This window comes from Protopterus annectens, chromosome 3.part1, assembly GCF_019279795.1.
Source record: "Protopterus annectens isolate FY-2018-M chromosome 3.part1, PAN1.0, whole genome shotgun sequence".
Lineage (NCBI taxonomy): Eukaryota > Metazoa > Chordata > Ceratodontiformes > Protopteridae > Protopterus > Protopterus annectens.
Genome location: NC_056732.1, coordinates 972,893,906 through 972,914,324, shown reverse-complemented (window position 1 = coordinate 972,914,324; position 20,419 = coordinate 972,893,906).

Here is a 20,419-nt window from a genome sequence, read left to right as displayed (position 1 = left end):
TGCCTCTTAAACTTGGTTGATTTCTTTGAAACAGTCAACAAGGCCATTGACGAGGGGAAGGTGGTCCACACAGCCTACCTGGACCTCGCAAAAGCCTTCAATACAATACCCCACTCGGGCATTATAGATAAGCTCACCAGCTTAAATATAAACCCCTATATCACTAGATGGATTGCAAACTGGCTCAAGGACAGAACCCACATGGTTAGAATTGCTGGAGCCATGTCAGACTCCAAACCAGTTACAAGTGGCGTCCCACAAGGCTCAGTCCTGGGACCTCTCTTGTTCGGTATATATTTCTCAGAGGTACAGGCCAACACGGAAGGACTGTGGCTGACCAAGTTCGCAGATGACTGCAAACCGGGCACCATAATCGACTCTCCAGCCGACACAAGCATCCTCCAAAAGGGCCTCGTAGAAACAGACAACTGGTGCCAAAGCCATGGCCTCAAGCTAAATGCCAAAAAGTGTATAGTCATCCCCTTTGGCAAAAACAAAGTGCCCACAAATTACCACATAGGTGGTAATCCATTAAGTACAGAAGAAGTAATTAGGAACCTGGGGACCCAAGTTGATAGCAATCTCTCATTTGACAACCACGTGGCCAAAGTGGTTAGAAAAACATTTTATATAGCCCACCTAATCATGAAGGGATTCACATCTAGATCAGGGGAGGTCATCGTGCCTCTGTACTCATCCCTCATCAGGCCCATAATTGAGTACAATGCCCCTTTTGGGATGTACCTTACCAGACACCTGCAGCAACTGGAAAGACCCCAAAAGTACCTCACCAAGAGGATCAAAGGGCTCAAACAGATGCCATATGCTGCCCGGTTAAAGAAACTCCAGCTCTACTCAGTGGCATACCGCCTGTTCAGAGGCGATCTGTGCCTGACGTATAAAGCCATGTCCAACCCGGAATTAATGGACATGCTGCACCTCAGAAAATCCAAATCCCATCGAGCTACGCACTCGAGAGACTTGAACCTCAGCACTGAAATAAATAGGACATGCTGGAGGGATAGATTCATAACCTAGAGGCTCCCTTCACTCTGGAATAAAATCCCAGTCCAGGTTAGGCAGAGTCCCTCATTGACTCTCTTCAAGAGGAATCTTGATGAGTGGATGGGAGATCATAGGTTTACCCCGGGTATCACTTCTGTGTCACTGTTAGACAGAGGCACAGTATACTAACCTCGAAAAAGGGCATAGCAAAATAAATTTAAAATGGGTGGTGAAAGCCAAACACATTCTGGCTAGGCTTATAAATGCCCTAGGGCAGATAGCCTAGTATGAACCTATGAACCTATGAACCTATGCCCCACAGCAGGGTTGTGATATTGAGGGAAATAGTGCATTTAGATGGCAGCTGCAGACTCAAGTCTAAGGATAAGGCACTATTCATAATCTCAGCCTATGCCCCACAGCAGGGTTGTGATAGTGAGGAAAAGAGTGCATTCAGATGGCAGTTGCAAGACCTATTAGATAAAACAGGACACCATAAGTTGGTGTTGATAATGGGTGACCTGAATGCATGTATTGGGACAGACAGTACAGGATATGAAGACTGCCTGGGTCTACATGAATGGGGCAAGAGGAATAAAGAAGGAGAGGCCATTCAAGACTTCTGTCTGGCAAATAGTTCAGTAAGAGAGACAGTCACAGGATTGCATACAATAGTGTCCAACGTGCAACTCAGGTAGACTTCCTCCTAGTAAGGAAAGGGTATTGGGGTAGAATCAATGATTGCAAAGTCATCCACAGTGAAACAGTTGGTCTAGAGCATAAATCACTGGTTGCCACAATCAGCTGTAAGCAGTGGTCAGAAATGCTCAAGGAGAGAAATATAACAGTTTAAGGAATTACTCAGGGCTCTAGCACCTCAGGAAAAAGAAGAATTAGGTGGAGTTAAACAAGAATGGTGGCTATTCAAAACAGAATATTTGAGGATTATAGAACAGATGCATGGCCAGGCCAGGTATGGAAGCAAGATACACAATGAAAGTTGGTGGTGAAATGTGGAATCCAACTGGGCATTTCTAGACTTGGAGAAAGCATATGACAAGATCCCAAGAAAGCTGATCTTGGCAGCTCTGTGGTGGTTTGAAGTCCCAGAATCATTGGTAGAATTAATGCAGGCTATGTACAAGGGCCAAATGATTCAAGTACGAGCAGGATTCAGACTAACAGAGGGGTTACCACTGAGAGTGGGTGTGTACCTGCCTTCGGCTCTATGCCCACTGCTATTCATACTGGTGTTGGATTACATTAGCAGGCAGGTCAGTGGAGACAGATCGACAAAGCTGCTGTATGCAGATGATGTGGCATTATATGTAGACTGTGAGAACTTCGACAAAGAACGGGCAAATGGAATGCAAAACTGACGGCATATGGAATGAAACTGAATACAGATAAGGGAAATCAGAAGAAGCTGAAAACCGAGATGGAACGGATAATAATGGAACAGGTTAACAGCTTCCAGTATCTTGGATAGCTGGTCGAGAAGAGAAGTCTGAATGATGAGGGTAAAGCTAGAATCAGAGGGGCTGCAGCCATCTGGCACAGCGTATCAGAGATATTGCATGACAGAAGAATGCCAAAGAAGCTGAAAAGTAAGGTGCACAAAACAGTGGTGCGACCACTACTACTGTATGGTACAGAAACCTGGGCAGTGATGCAGAGTAGGCAAGGAAGTGAGAGGTGATGGAGATTAAGTACATAAGAAGGGTGGTAGGATGCACACTGTGGGACAGATGAAGAAATGAGAACAACAGAACCGAAGTCAGATAGCTGTCGTTGCAGAGAAAGTCAAAGAGAACAGAACATGGTAGTTTTGGCACATATGCAGAAAAGCAGAAGACAATCTGGTGAAGAAGATTTGTGACAAACATGAAGACTGCAACTTGAAATGAGGACATCCAGCAAAGAGATGGATTACGTGAGAGAAGACCTGCAACAGTCAGGCATAACTGTCAAAGAAAACAAGACAGTAGCACTGAATCAAGAGAGATGGCGACTGCTGACATACACCTTGACCCCATATAGAAAAATGGGAAAAAGGGGATTGATGATAATGTTTTGGGGTGCTGTTTGGCTGCACTAGAGAACCTTTGGTTATTTATAATTTTAGTACAATGTGTTTAACAAGCTGTGTTTTGGCAACCTGCCGTTCATTCAGCAAGAGTTGATCAAACTCATCCTTCATATTGTCAGTTCTCTGAGAAGGCTGTTTATATCTTTCAGAATTTTTATACTTGAATGAATGATTCTGGTGTGTATATTTGTTAATTCTAATTGATGTTTGTGCTACTACATAGGACTACATTATTTTCTAAAAATGCTCTGTAACATTATATGCAGTCACATGCTGATTTTAAGTTAGCCCCTATTTTAATCAGGGGAACAATATGAATTGTATCCTATTTTGTTTAATTTTAGCAGTGTCTAGGATCATATTTAGGTTTATAAATTATATACCTCAGTCAGTTAGTCAAAATTATAGGAGAACACTGTTTGCCAATTGATTGAACATGTATTAGCACAGTTATAATCTTCTAAATATAGTTCTGGGTTCAACAGGGTTATTTGGCTCATTTGAATTCTTAATGCAGTCAGTCATTAGGATAAAAGAGTTCTAAAATAAATGTTCTGACAGTACAAATGCTTTAGCTACTTTGCATCATGATGTGTGAAATGTATCAACAAGTAAGCATTATGGTAATATAACTAATCAGTGACTGTTTTTTAATTTGGCTGAGTAGATCTATTGACATTTAAAATAGACATGCTTTGGGAATTTAGCAGCTAGACCCTGGTATTTCACTGACTGTTGAGCCTTCTTTTATGGCCTTATTGGTATGTATTTGTTTATAAATATTTAGTAGAACTAGTTATGAAATCTAATAATTCTGCAGCCAGCAATTTCATCCTGTTACTTATTCTTAAGTGTCTGCACCCTGACTAGCATTCTAACCCTTTCCCAGTATCGAATGACAAAGAAGAAGGTGGCTTATAGGTTCATAGTTTCATAGGTTCATACTAGGCTATCTGCCCTAGGGCATTTATAAGCCTAGCCAGAGTGTGTTTGGCTTTCGCCACCCATTTTAAATTAATTTTGCTATGCTCTTTTTCGAGGTTAGTATACTGTGCCTGTCTAACCGTGACACAGAAGTGATACCCGGGGTAAACCTATGATCTCCCATCCACTCATCAAGATTCCTCTTGAAGAGAGTCAATGAGGGACTCTGCCTAACCTGGACTGGGATTTTATTCCAGAGTGAAGGGAGCCTCTGGGTTATGAATATGTCCCTCCAGCATGTCCTATTTATTTCAGTGCTGAGGTTCAAGTCTCGAGCGTAGCTCGATGGGATTTGGATTTTCTGAGGTGCAGCATGTCCATTAATACCGGGTTGGACATGGCTTTATACGTCAGGCACAGATCGCCTCTGAGCAGGCGGTATGCCACTGAGTAGAGCTGGAGTTTCTTTAACCAGGCAGCATATGGCATCTGTTTGAGCCCTTTGATCCTCTTGGTGAGGTACTTTTGGGGTCTTTCCAGTTGCTGCAGGTGTCTGGTAAGGTACATCCCAAAAGGGGCATTGTACTCAATTATGGGCCTGATGAGGGATGAGTAAAGAAGCACGATGACCTCCCCTGATCTAGATGTGAATCCCTTCATGATTAGGTGGGCTATATAAAATGTTTTTCTAACCACTTTGGCCACGTGGTTGTCAAATGAGAGATTGCTATCAACTTGGGTCCCTAATTACTTCTTCTGTACTTAATGGATTAACACCTATGTGGTAATTTGTGGGCACTTTGTTTTTGCCAAAGGGGATGACTATACACTTTTTGGCATTTAGCTTGAGGCCATGGCTCTGGCACCAGTTGTCTGTTTCTATGAGGCCCTTTTGTTACTTTTATTTTTTAGAGGCATTGATTTTGTTAGGTAAAGGGGTCAGAGCAATTTTATCAGAGGTGTTAGTAACCACACTGAGTAAAACAGAAGTAAAATAATCACCTCAATCTGTGTTTATCAGGAAATGGAGCACATTAAGAACAAATCCAGAAATTATAGGTCAAAAGTTAGTCTATAATATTTTGGCATGATCTGTAGTTCCAAAAAGAGGTGCTGAAATATTGATTCAAAGTGGATTCCCTCAGAGCCCTGTGCTGGGCCCACTTGTCTTTCGCATCTACTTGTTGGAGGTCAAAGCCAATGTCGAAGACCTCTAGCTGACCAAGTTCAGATAATTGTAAACTGGGAGCAGTCATTGAATCCCCTCCTATGACAAGAACGCCCTTCAGGATCTAACACAGACAAATGCTTGGTGCCAAAGCCATGGCTTAAAAGTCAATACCAAGAAATACACTATTGTACAGTTTGGGAAGTTGGCTACCCCGGGTAACTATGTCATCAATAAAACACTCATAAAAGTATATTCACTAGTCAGAGATCTTGGGAACTCATGTAGATAGTGACCTAGCTTTCAACCAAAATGTGTCCAAGGCTGTAAGAAAATCCTTCTATGTTACTCATCTTATAAGTAAGGGCATGGCATCTAGGTCCAGAGAGGCCATCACACCAATGTACTTAGTCCTCATAATACCTATTATAGGGTATAATTACCCCTTTGGTATGTATGTGATCAGACACACATAGCAGATGGAACATCTACAAAGGTTATATACAAAAAAGAATACAAGAAATAAACACAATTCCCAACACTGATCACCTGAAAACCTTGTCTCTTTACTCAGTATCATACAGACTTCTGTGAGGTGATTTTTGCCTGGTGTACAAGGCACCCTTGACCCTGTTTTGATGGAAACAAATTATTTTATGTTAGGGTGCTAGCTTTGCAGCACCCCTTATGTGTGAGGGGGTGCAGCTCCCCCTCATCCTTATGTATTCTAACAGCATTCACTGTGTTAAAAGAAAGGCCATACTAATTTTTGTTCCTTTTTTCTCCAGTTTTATGCAACATCAGAGTTAGATCCAATGCATGGGGGTGGGGTATGGGAGAATGTAGCCCCCACATGAAGGTCTTTTGGTGTTTCTACTTCTGCTTGAAAAATATCTAATCAACCTTGTTTGAGATTTTAACATTTTATGCTTCTTCCTTTTCATTTTCTTTTTTCAGTTGCTTCTGTTTCAAGATTTTGAAGTTAAGGCACATGGCTGCCTAGGACATGCTGTGTGGATATTTTAATATGTCACCTGAGGCAGATGGCTGCCTAGTACATACTCTACAGATATTTTAATACTTCACCTGAGGCAGATGGCTGCCTAGTACATACTCTACAGATATTTTAATACTTCACCTGAGGCAGATGGCTGCCTAGTACATACTCTACAGATATTTTAATACTTCACCTGAGGCAGATGGCTGCCTAGTACACACTCTACAGATATTTTAATACTTCACCTGAGGCAGATGGCTGCCTAGTACATACTCTACAGATATTTTAATACTTCGCCTGAGGCAGATGGCTGCCTAGTACATACTCTACAGATAGTTTAATACTTCGCCTGAGGCAGATGGCTGCCTAGTACATACTCTACAGATATTTTAATACTTCGCCTGAGGCAGATGGCTGCCTAGTACATACTCTACAGATATTTTAATACTTCACCTGAGGCAGATGGCTGCCTAGTACATACTCTAGAGATGTGAGTACTTGGCACCATTGTGTTTTTGGAAGTCAGAGCTCTAAAAAGGGTCTGGAGCCTAATTAATATATTTGTAGCATAAACTCTTGACTTTATTAATTGCTGACTCAGAATGTGGTCTTAAAATTTGTACCAGCATCTTTTGAATGGACTGACTTCTTTTTGAGAATGTTTTCTATTTATAGTTTAATCTTTTCTAGTTTTTATGGTAACTCTTCTATATCCTTTTATTAATTGTCAGATAGCTGACAGCTTTAGCCCTTAGGTAATTTTTTTATTATTTAGTATATTCTCAATTTAAGTGTTCAAAGTCTTGTAAACAGTGCTTAGAAAATAAACTTGAACTAAATTCAAGGAACACAGGTAGGTGTTCTTAAATTAGTCAGCATGTGATATATTCTAGAGTTGTAAAGATAAAATAAAGAACCACTTCTGGATCACATTAACATTCGGAGAACGATGCAGAAATGTAAGGACCTGAACACAAGATGGAGGGAAAAGTGTGAAACTTGACATGTCTGTCTGTCTGTCTGCCAGTTGACGCAGAAAGCTAAGTTTTCTTTACTTCCTAGATACCTTTATCAAAACTAAGGAAATTGAAGAACTAAATACGTTCAAATATAAAGTGGTTCACGGACAATATCAATATCCAAAACATTTCTGATAGGATAAAGAAAAAATTGGTAAAATATTTAAAATTTTAGCTTAGAAACAACAAAAAAATTTGATTCATGGGTGTTACCAGACTTACACTGCATACCCTTTATACAATTATAGCATATTTAGAATGATTTGTGGTTAGATATTTTGTCACTTTTCATACAGTTATTCACAGGCTGCCACAAACAAGTACACACTGGGTTTGTAGGGAGATATACTTTTGAGGGACAGGGCTATTTTCTGGAAGATGGTGTACAATTAAAAAATGATTATCCCTTGCTGTCATTACAGCTTTGACAGTTAATCTGTGTGTCATATATCATGATAACTATAGACTAACATACATCATAAAGGCCTTCTGTATTAATGTATATATCTAGCAACACCAGGTAAACCCTTCTCTTTTTTTTTTCTCCAATACATGTAGTACCCTTTATTACTATACAGCTATCCAAGAAGTAAAAGAGGAGATTATGATGGGAAATGTAATTCAAGCTGAACAGTACCTAAATGCTGGCATGGTACAGTGCCCAGTTGAAATTCCTTTGGATTTCTATAAATTTTAGAAAATGAAGCTAGCCCATATGCTCATGCCCATCTTCAATCAAGCCGAGGCTATGAGGAATTTACCGAATAGCTTTCTTCACTCGTGTTATTGTTCATGTAAAGCAAGATAAATGTCCCCTTTTTCAGGTAGCTACAGGTTAATTTGTCCTAATATCATGTAATAGCAAACCCTATACTTGGATTCTAGCAGTCAGGTTAGAAAAATATATATCCCAGATAATAAACTCAGATCAAGTTATGTCCAAAAAAGGGACTGGCAGTAAGGACTATAGCATAACTTTCTCAACATAACCCACTGTCAAATGTTGCACACACACACACACACACACACACACACACACACACACACACACACACACACACACACACATATATATATATATATATATATATATATATATATATATATATATATATATATATATATATATATATATTCTATATATTTATTTATTGACATTTGTTAACCGGCTTAGTCCTGCTGAGCCAGGGGCCCATTTTCAATGGAGACCCGAGGAGAAAAGCTCCAGAAAATTAAGAATTATTACAAAAGTTACAAAGATATAATCAGCAAATAACATGTCTACTAGCAAGTAATATCATGACATAACATAAGTCTTAACATGTAGCATATATATATATATATATATATATATATATATATATATATATATATATATATATATATATATATGGGTCTACTTCAGAAGACTGAATTCAAAATACTGAACACATTTTTAATGTAGGGGGCAAGCCCCCCTGCACCCCCACACCCCCTGCTAACTACAGTATATATATACCGGGCCGGATTCACGAAGGCTTGCACAGAGTCTAAGAGTAATGTAAGACTTCAGACAGGTAATATGTCTGCAGAGCGATTCAGCAATAGCCGGCAGGGGCGTGCATGAGAGCTCCTAAAACTACTCTTGCACGGACAGTGTTATGATATGCAAACTACCTCATTTGCTGCTGAAAGCTATGCAAATGAGGTAAATTTGCGATCCAGGAAACACTAACCTGTTCGTGGAGGAGTAGAGTTATTTGCAGAAATGTACTCCATTGGTAACGGAGTACCGTTCTGCAAATAGCAAAACGGAGCTATGTCAGCTCCAAATAAAGGATGCATCCAGTTGTGGAAGCATACCAATGGCCAAATATAAGGCCATCAGCATTTTTATAGGTTGAAAATTAATAAAAATCAAATATTTTTCCCCCAATCTCCGATGTTTAAGCATAGCGCAGTGCCACGCAAACGTGCAGCGCTTAAAAAAACAGAAAATAATTAAAAAATAGGCAAAACTAGGCATGTTTAATAAAAAGATTATTCTGCCATGCAGGTAAATGGCAGGCTGAAGACATCATGGCTACTGAATAGTGGTTGCTAAGGGGGGAAGCTCAGTTTGAAAGATGTAATCAAGCATTAATAGGCAATCCTATGCAAATGAGGATAAGGATAGTGAATCCCAATTTTTCCTGGCATGTGAGCCATGTCCCAAGAGTGTAAGTGCAGGAGTAGGGGAGTAGTAGAGTCGAAGATAGGTGACATCATGAGGGGGTATGTTTGAAAGACTGCAAGCTTATTGGAGCAGAGTGACTGGCTTGTGTTTGACATGCGTTGCTCAAGATTGCAAAAGGCATGTCTACAGTTGTCTTAGCTGAAACCCAGAAACCGAAGGTATATGCCGTGGCTATATCTGAAATTTCTTGCAAACGTGCTTACACCGTGTGTGCGAGTGTGCATGCCTGTAAGCCTGTGTGTGCGCGTGTCCACCTGTCTAAGCATGTGTAAGCCTGTGTGCACGCGTGTGCACCCGTGTGCATGTGCTTGCTCTTGTTTGCGTGGCACTGCCCCTTGTGGAACAGAAAGGGAAAAGGAAGGAAAAGAAGTAGTAGGAAGTTAACCAAGGAGAACTAGCAGAGCTGCCAGGTGAAATAAATCAGAATCAGCCAATTACACAGGCAGTACACTAGCCCAGCCCAGCACTTAAAACTTTGCAAACAACATTCCCCCATGTTTTTCTCAAAAACACTGCAACACTGCAGTATACAAAGAGTGAAAACTTAAAAAGCTTAACTCAGGCAAAAAAATGTTAGGGGCTGCCATTGCTATTATAAGCCAACATGTGCAAGATGCTGAGGGTGGTGCCATTGCGAATGCTGCTGAGCAACCCACAGTGAGGAGACGGAGAAGAGTGTACAGACCCAGGGTAACCTACCAGGGGCTACATGAGCTGGAGATAGTGGAGTGCTATAGAGTGGACAGAGACCTCCTGCAGAAAATTGTTGAGCTGTGCAGGCCACACCTCACACACAGAACCAACAGATGGGGAACCCATCCCAGTGGAAACCAAGGTATGTGTTGGCCTAAGAATACTAGCAACAGGTACCTTCCAGAGACCAACTGGTGATATGATGGGGATTTCACAGGCATCAGCATCCAGGGTACTGCACCAGTTCCTGAATGCCATGTCAGCACATGTCGGTGATCATGTATATTTCCCCAATTCCTGTGAGGCATTGGCCAGCAATATGTGTCTTTTCCAGCAAATAGCGGAATACCCTGAGGTAGTGGGTGCAATTGACTGCACGCACATAAAAATCAAAGCACCAGCCAGTGAGAGGGGTAGGGCCTACATCAAATGCAAGGGCTTCCCCTCCATCAACTGCCAGGTCATGTGCGATGCCCAGGGCATAATACTGAATGTGTGTGCTGGCTGCCCTGGAAGCTACCACGATTTGCATATCTGGCATCTGACGCAGCTGTACCAGACATTTGCCAATGGGGACATCTCTGACGGTCACCTAGTGGGAAATGCTGTATATACACTGGAGCCGTGGCTGATGACACCCATCAGAAATGCACACACACCGGAACAAGAACTCTATAATGAGGCACACGCACAAACATGAAATGTAATCGGGCATGTGTTTGGGATGCTCAAGTCATGGTTCCAGTGCCTGGACACATCTGGTGGAGCCTTGCAGTACTCACCAACTACATGTACCCAAATTGTCATGGTATGTGCCATGCTACACAATATGATCCTGTGAAAACAGCTGCAGCAGAAACAGCATGGGGCAGGGCCATACAGCCCCCCACCATTGCCAAGGACATCATAGGCAGAGCGTGACTCGGAGGAAGAACAACGTGAGCCTGCCCCAGTAGGCAGAAAGAGGCGTGCCCTGTATGCCTTGGCCTTGGCAAAGAGGCAACACATAGCACATACACTGGCTCAGTAGGAACCCTGGAAATGATACCTCTCTCTGACTCGCACATAAAATAAAAGGGATGCCTAACTTGACACTACCTGTTTTCAAACATGTATAGGGATTGTACTATGTGCATCCAACATAGGCAGCCCTGCAGCACCATCTGAGGCATGATTGCCATGTTTTAAGCAATATAAAGCAGTGCTAAACAGCTTTTATCACTATTTAGTATATGTAAACAAAATTGCCCGTGCTAACTAGCGCAACATCGGGCAACATTGAGCAATGTTGGGCAAGGTCAGGCAAAGTTGAACAAAGTCAGGTAAACATGCTCATATTTGCTTTACTGTTCCTTGAGCAGTCTGGTCTGCCCAGCATGAAAATAAAAAGCAGTGACAGGGCTCAAACCCAGGAAACTGTGCACTATAGTCACAGTACTGAACCACTAAGCCATGACAGCATTTCACTGGCACAGACACAGCAGGACAATTGTATACTAATGCAAACACAAAGAAATGCTGTATCATGCCCCTAAAGAGGCATATGGGTAACCTCCCCCACAGGCCTATGCAGACAGAGAACAGCAGGCCAGGCGGTGTGATGTGGGCTGGGTAGGCTATGAAGTCACAATCTAATATACGTGACATTGGACGCTAAGATCTGTAGTATAGTAGTATGCCTCAAGCCAGTACGATAGGCAACAGTACATACTGAAATGGTGTACCTTACATAGCAGTGCAGGCCTAGCAAATGTGTATAAGTGTCAGGTGAACCCCTCATCCTATGTACACCCACAGAAACAATCAGGTGTGCCCCCGGGTAGAAATGTACAAAGAATAGCTGTCCTACCTGTATGTAGAAATGTTGATAAGTCTATGCAAAGTGTCTCATGGAAACCTTGCAGGCACAGCATGATCCCTGTTGATTTATGACACAAAGGTGAGCCCTGCAGAAAAAACACAACTTGAATTTCCACACACATATTATAAATGTCTATACCGGGCGTGCTCACACACTTCAACAAATGTAGTGGATTTTAGTCAGCAACATACTGAAAGGTCATACTGGGCATGCTCACACACTTAGGCCATGTCTGAGTACAGCAGTGGGCCACACATATCTGGCAATTGCATATTTTACCCCAGGAACCTGTCACTATTCACCATTCCTGCCTTGTGCACACAGTTATATGAAAACAGACACATATAATATATTGGAACCCTGTCATAATCAAACTATGTACCACAAGTACTTAGGTTGTTCACAGAAAGTGAAAAAGCAAAGAAGATCAATAAACCTGCAATCAGTATCATCAATAAACAATGTGTACTCCAAACATTATCCAATCCATGTTCTGGCAAAAGAATCTGTGAAGTAGTCCATAGAGAACCATGACACTTCTTTCCGCTATGTCATAAATAGCAATGTACACTCATATATGTCCTGAATGAGTGCAAACTGTAAATGACTGACATTGCCAACATCCTGTCAGACAGGATCACACATACACACCCCCCTCTCACAGACAAAAGGCCCTATCATCATACCTGGAGATTGTGAAAGCACAGATATCACATATAGAATGGGTAAACAGCTCCTTCCAAACCTGAAAACATGGCGTCTATGGGATTACATTGTTTCCCTACCTGTGTCATAAGTGAACTCCAGGACAAACAGACCCTGCACCTGAACAGTCTGTTAAGCCTCACCCTCTGTACAGGATATGAAACTGTTGAATGTGTTACAGCAATGTTTGGCACACACCACAAGTGTTGGTGCACAACAGACCATGGGAACTATTGTCTTATAAGCCTATTAAGCCTGATCTTCAAGGCCATGGAGTCCATCATGATGGAACTCATAAGCAGAGCTATTGGGAGCCTACAAACACCCAACCCTACCAATTTTGGTTTGGTCATGGGCAGATCATGGTTCCCAAACCTGCTAGACTGTTTTCAAAGCAGTCACCCAGGACATACATCAATGAAATGAGCTACACACGTCCCACAAAGACTTTGAAAAGCCCTTTGCTAACATCCCAGACACATGTCGTATCCACAAAATCAACAACCTGTGCATAAATATGTCTGTCATCTGATGGATTGCCAACTGGGGCACAGATAGATCACACAAGGTAAGAACTGTGGTCTCATGTACAAGCTGGTAACAACTGCTGTCCTCATGGCTCAGTCCTGGGACCCCTCCTGTCTGGTGTATACTTTTCAGAAATACAGTCAACACACAAGGGCTATGTTTAGCAAAGTTTGTGGATGACTGCCAAAAAGTTGTCATAATTGATGTTTGGGACAAAAGAGACATCCTCAAAAAGGGTCTCAGTCAGACAGATGTGGTGTCAAAATTATAACCTCGAGCTACAGTCATACAAATACCACATAGGTGCCAACACCCTAAATATAGAGGTGATAATAAGGGATCTATGGACACATGTGGATAGTCATCTCTACTTCCAGAAACACATTCACAAAGTGGTCAGAAAATCATGCTATGTGTTCCCACAAACTGCCAAGGTCTTTGCATGTAGGTCAAAGGAGGTTCCCTCTACTCATCAGTCATCAGACCCGTCAGAGAGTACCACAACACACTTGCGATGAATCTGACTAGGCACCTTCAGCAGCTGGAAAGACCACTGAAGTACCTCAACAAGAGGATTACTGGCCTCAAACAGTTGCCCCATGCAACAAGACTAAATTTAACTCAATCTGTACTCTGTTGCATACTGTCTACTCAGGAGATCTCTGCCCAACAGACAGGTCCATGTCATGGCAACACTCAGATCTGCTCTGAGTTACAGCTCAATGGCACTAAATATACAGACCCAACTGATATTGCCAACATCCTGACAGATAGGATCTGTGCTAACTTTATCCCCCTCTCACCCATGAAAGAGCACATCTCTATAATGGAAGACTGCAAAGTTGCTGTCATCATGGCTGCACAGGTAAAAAACACTCTCCAAGCCAGTATCACAGCATTCATGGGACCAGATAACATCTCAGGCTGTGTTCTACACAAACTACAGAACAAACAGGCACCAGACCAACGTACCATGTTCAGTCATAGCCTCACCTCAGGCTTTGTGCCTGCTGAATGGTGCACAGCAACGGTTATCCCACTACACAAGGGTGGATGCACCACGGACCTTAGGTACTAATGCCCCATTTGCCTGATGAGCCTGCTCTGCAAGGCTATGGAATGTATCATCATTTAACTTATAAAAAAAGACATTGGTAATCTCCAAACTCCGGACCACAACCATGTTGGGTTTATAAAATGCAGATCATGTCTCCTAAACCTGATAGATGACATTGAAGCAGTCACCAGAACCGTAGACAAGGGTAAGGTGGTTCGCACAGCATATGTAGATCTTGCCACGGCTTTCAACACCATCCCACACTCTGGAATTATAGATACACGCACTAAACTAGGTATAAATTGCTATGTCACAAGATGGGTTGCCAACTGGCTTACTGACAGAACACACACTGTGAAAGCAGCAGACTCCAAGTATGACTTTGGATGAGTGCAGTACCACAGGGTTCAGTTCAGTCCTGGGTCCTGTCCTGTTTTGTATCTACTTCCCTGAAGTAAACTTTAACATGGAAGGTTTGTGGCTAATGAAGTTTCCAGATGACTGCAAACTAGGAGCCATAATTCTAAATACTAAAGATGTGGACATCCTACAAAAGGGCCTCACTGAGACAGATGGCTGGTGTCAAAGCCATGGCCTCAAGCTCAATGCCAAAAAGTGCATTGTCATCCCCTTTGGTAAAAACTCTGTCGCCATGAACTACAACATAGGCGGTAGTATACTTTACACTGAAAATGTGATAAGAGACCTTGGGTTACAGGTGGACAGTGGACACACCTGCGATAATCACATCCCCACAGTAGTCAGGAAATCCTATGTGGCACACTTCATCACAAAAGGTGTCTCATGCAGAATAGAATAGGACATTGTTCCCCTCTACTCATCACTCACTAGATCCATAATAGAGTACAATGCCCCTTTTGCTATGTACCTCACAAGACATCTACAACAACTGGAAAGCCTGCAGCAATACCTCACAAAGAGCATTTGCGGCCTGAAATACATAACATACACAGACCATCTCAAAATGCTCCAGCTGTACTGTCTCGCATATCGCTTTCTCAGTGGTGATCTCTGCCTAACATGCAAAGCTATGTCAAACAGAGCTGTTGGACATGCTCCAGGTAAAACACTCACAATCCCTTTGATCTTCGGCCCCTAAACCACGAGTGAAATGCAAAAGGAAGGGGTGTATCCATTTACCTTATGGATACCCACACCTTCAGGTCAGTGGCACAACATGAGGCCTTGGAGACCATGCAAGTGCAACTAACATTAGGCAAAGCTGCCTATCAGATTGTAGCCTGCTACAGATCACCTACCTTGTCTCAGGAACCTCACTCAGTATTCCTGAGAACAGTGGAAAATATAAAGTTCCTATCAAACACCATTATATGAGGAGATTACAACTACCCAAACATTGAGTGGGAGAATTACTTCTGTACAATGTCCTTTGCCCAATATTTCCTAGAGTTTAAAAACTCAAATGCCCTGGAACAGCTGGCCACCACACTCACTAGAGGTGACAACATATTGGACCTGATCATCACCAACATGGGGTACCAGTGTTCCACAACAGAGATAAACCCCTCACTGGTAATATCAGATCATAATGAAATCACACTGGACATCCACATCCTGCCTTCCCCCCAGTGAAGTAAACCACCGTGAAGACATTTTCAAAAGCAAACTGCACACTTCCCAAGACCAAAGTGGAAAGTTCCAAAGCCCCCTTGCTATAGGTAATGCTATACAATCTGCAGAATCATTTACAAGTGCATTCTATGAGCATCTACAGGGATGCATGGATCGAGACATCCCAAATAAAACCAAGATGCACTCCTCCAAAAATAAGAAACCAATCTGGTGGTTGTCACCCATAAATAAGCTATAAAACAGAAGGAGGAAACAAACACATGATAGAGCAAACTTCACAAAAGGAAAGTCATCACTGATCATTATTAGGAAGACACAATGATTGCTCATAAAATAATCCAAGGAAAGTTTCTAAAGACAAATTGCCAAGGAATGTAAGAATAACAACAACAAAGCCTTCGTGAGCTATAGCAAACATTTTGGTGGCAACTTCCAAATATGCTGTCAGCTACTGCAAAATGGCAAGAAATACACTGAGCCAACTTACATTGCCCACATCCTGGGGGACAAGTTCAGTGCAAACTCCCCCTATCACCCCCAAAAGGGCCTGTGTACATCCCAGAAGAATGCAGAGCCCCAGACTTCATGGACATGCAGGTAAAAACAGCCCTCTCCAAAGCTAAGAACACAGCATCAATGGGACTGGATGGTGTCCCAGGCTGCATCTTACACCAGCTCCAAAAGGAACTACACCCTCACCTACATTCACTGTCCAGACTCAACCTTACCACAGACTATGTACCCAAAGAATGGCATAGAGCAACAGTCATCCAGCTCCACAAAGGGGGTGCCACAACATAACCTGGAAACCATTGCCCTATAGGCCTACTCAGCCTGGTCTGCAAAGCTATGGATCAACGTATCATGGAACCCATAAACAGAGACATTGGGGACCTCCAGACACTGGACTCTACCCAACTTGGCTTTGTTAAAGGCAGATCCTGCCTCCTAAACCTAGTTGACTTATTTGAAACAGTTACCAAGGACATAGATGGAGGTGAAAGTAGTCCACACAGGCCACCTGGACCTCATTAAGGCCTTTTGACACCATTCCCCACTCTGTCATCATGGACAAGCTTACCAGCTTGAACATTAACAGCTATGTCACAGGATGGGGGGGCCAACTGGCTCACAGATCAAACGCACATGTTCAGAGTTGTGGGTGCCATGTCCGACTCTAAACCAGCCACAAATGGCATCCCATAGATCTTGGTCCTGGGACCCCACCTGTTCAGTAGATACTGCTCAGAGGTACAGGCAAGCATGGGAGGAGTATGGCTGAACAAGTTTGCAGATGATTGCTAACTGTGGTCCATAATCAAATCTACGGCTGACACAGACATCCTCCAGAAGGGTCTTACAGAGACAAATACCTGGTGTCAAAACAATGCCCTCAAGCAGAATGCCAAAGAATGCATAATCATCCCCTTTGGATAAAACAAAGTGCACACAAATTACCACATAGGTGGTAATCCAATATGTATGGAGAAAGTAATTATGGCCCTGGGGACCCAGGTAGATATTAAACTCACCTTTAACAATCACATGGCCAAAGTGTTTAGAATTTCCTTCTATGTACCTCACCTAATGTCACCTAATGTAACCCACTTTATCAAGTCTGATGATGTCACCATCCTACAAATATACCTGTGGAAAAAAGAGCAGCCTGCAATGTGTATAGCGTGTTGTGTTAATGCATACTTCTCTAGTATCATAAAGTAGTTAGGTAGGGGTTTGAATCCTGCACTTGACACCTGTGTCTGTTTGTGTATGATCTCCTTGGAGAGAAGCAACCTTTTTGGAGACTACTAAAACACCTTAAAAGTGGTATACTTATCTTTTTCAAGTCTGATGATGTCATCATCCTACATATATACACGTGGAAAGGAAATCTTCCAGTAATGTGTATAGCACGTTGCGTTAATGTGTGTTGTTCTGTTATCATAAAGTAGTTAGGTAGGGGTTTGAATCCTGCACTTGGTGAGTGTGTATGTGTGACACTGTTGGTCAATGTGTTGTGGGTTTTGTTTTTACTACTGTATGACATATCACTGTGACAACAGTATGTGCATTGCACATGTAAGGTAGCTGTGTGGCAAATACATAAACGTACATGTGCCCTCAATTATTTAATAGGTGGGAACCCTGCTTTCTCCATGAACACATCTGTTATCTTTGCCAGAGTGTGCTGCTGCTTTCCAGACCTTAGGTCACATCTGTATGCTTGTGACAAGCCCAGCCACTGCAGTGATCCCTGGCCTAGGTCATCCGTGTCACACACACTCAATATGGTTTCTATTGAATAGTGTGAGTGAGGGTTTATGCCTGAGGTATATTTCAGACTTGTTCAAATGCAGCAAAGTCTGTCAATGATGGCTATTCATTATAGGTGAACAACAATCTTTGTGGCTATGCATGCAGACCCCTTATTGCTTATGTGATCCACCGAGGGATTTCAAAATACCTTTGGAAATGTGATTACCAAAGGAGACATGACGTAACACTTGGCTGTATGTACACATCGGTACCTGTTCAACATGTTGGGGGCTACTACCTATGTGGTACTGTGGGAATACTATGTTTTGTAAAGGTGGATGACTATGCTTTAGTTGGCTTATAGCTTTACAGCATGGGTTTGACAACAGGTATCTGTCTGTATGATACCCTTGTGGAGGATGTATATGCCATCTGGAGAATGCATTATAGGCCACAGTATGCATTTCCAGATGTGGACGGACATATCCCTACTGTGTTTGCTTGTACCTAAGAGAGCTATATGCCAAACAGGAATGGTCCCAGGAATGGGTGCAGGTGAATACCACTGGTTACTGGCATAGTATAGTACCTGAAGGATCCAAATGTGTGTCCTACATCTGTGTGTCAGTTGTCAAGACAGCATCTAACGATTGTTTATGGTCAGGCTGTTGAGGTTATGTATACTACCAGAATGCAAACCAATGACAGATAGTAACAGTATCACCCACAGCACAGTGTCAAACCATGTCATACACACATGTGTATCCAGGTTACAAAATGTGTGTAGTACAATGCATACTGGCCACCAATAGAAACTATGGAGTATTAACACTGTGTAATACAGGGCATGTCACCCTGCCCATGTATCCACTATGTACGTACATGCAGACAGTGCACTTCCACCATGTTCACAAATGTACACCTGCAAATCTGTGTTGCACACATCCCACACATACTGTCCACTCTCTAACACATGCTGCCAATACTACACACATCAGCCAAGTGGCACGTGGGTGGACAATACACTATTGGAATTAACACTGGTGTAAACAATATTACATTGACAATTATAGCTTTAATGCATCATGCCTGCTCAGCTACACCTTCAAGGATATCATTAAACTTTACTGCTGACAACATGCTAACATTGCTATACTGCTATAAAGTCACCCTGTGCATCAGCACCATGTTTGTCTGTTCCTGCAGATATGTTACAGATGACAGGAGGTGGCACAAGTTTCATCATATGCACAGGGTGTGTTGTTGGTTTGCCAGAGGCCTTCATTGAGCCATACAATCAACATGTATGTATGTGTGTGTGTGTGTGTGTGTGTGTGTGTGTGTGTGTGTGTGTGTGTGTGTGTGAGGGCCTAGACTACTGCTATGGGCCAATATTGATGTAATGTGTGCGGGTATGTGTTAGCTCTAGTTGACTGGTTTATGTATGTGTGTGTCTGCATGCACACAGTTCCACCATGTGGCTGCCATATACGGGGATTTGTGGGACAGCCACAGACTGTACCTGCCAGGCTTTACAGATCACCATCTCTGGCCATGGATACGGTACCTGTGCCTGGCAGAGGTGCTACTAACAGTATCAGGTACTAAGCCAGACTGGGTACTATCCTCATAGGTAGACATATGTACACTGGACCCAGGTCCCTGCTGGGACTGGCCAGAGCCATGTGCATGTGGTCTTCTAAGACGGTCTATGGACAGCCCACCCCCAACTTTGCTGGGGCTGGTACTGGCACTACGGTTGCGGCTGTGACTTGAGGGACATCCGCGGCGACTGCCAGCTGCTGATGTTGCTGGCATACGTCCATGTCAATGTCTCAACCATCCCGCACTGTCCTGACACATGGACATGACATTGCAGAGGACATCTAATGTCTCACCCCAACATCTATCAGTGACCTCAGTGTAATTACAGATGGCACCTGCTAGGTCACGGATACTGTCATTTAAAGCAGTGCTATGTGCCCTCTGTGCCGGTAGTCCCTGTCTGGTGCACCGTTCCATACATGCCTGTGCCTCCATGACAGCCTGGAACATGTGTGAGGTTGTAAGACCTGTGCACGTCTGCCGGGGGCATGATGACCAGCAGTGCTCCAACGAGAACCCCTGAACATATGCCTATGTGGTACCATTCCAGACATCTGGGTATGGCTGCTGTGTTGGGATGCATGTGCCATAGATACCACACTGTCCTGGCCAATGCCGACTGTACACTGTCCCTCAGCTAAGGGCAATGGTGATGGATGTATTGGCAGTATGATTGTGTGCAT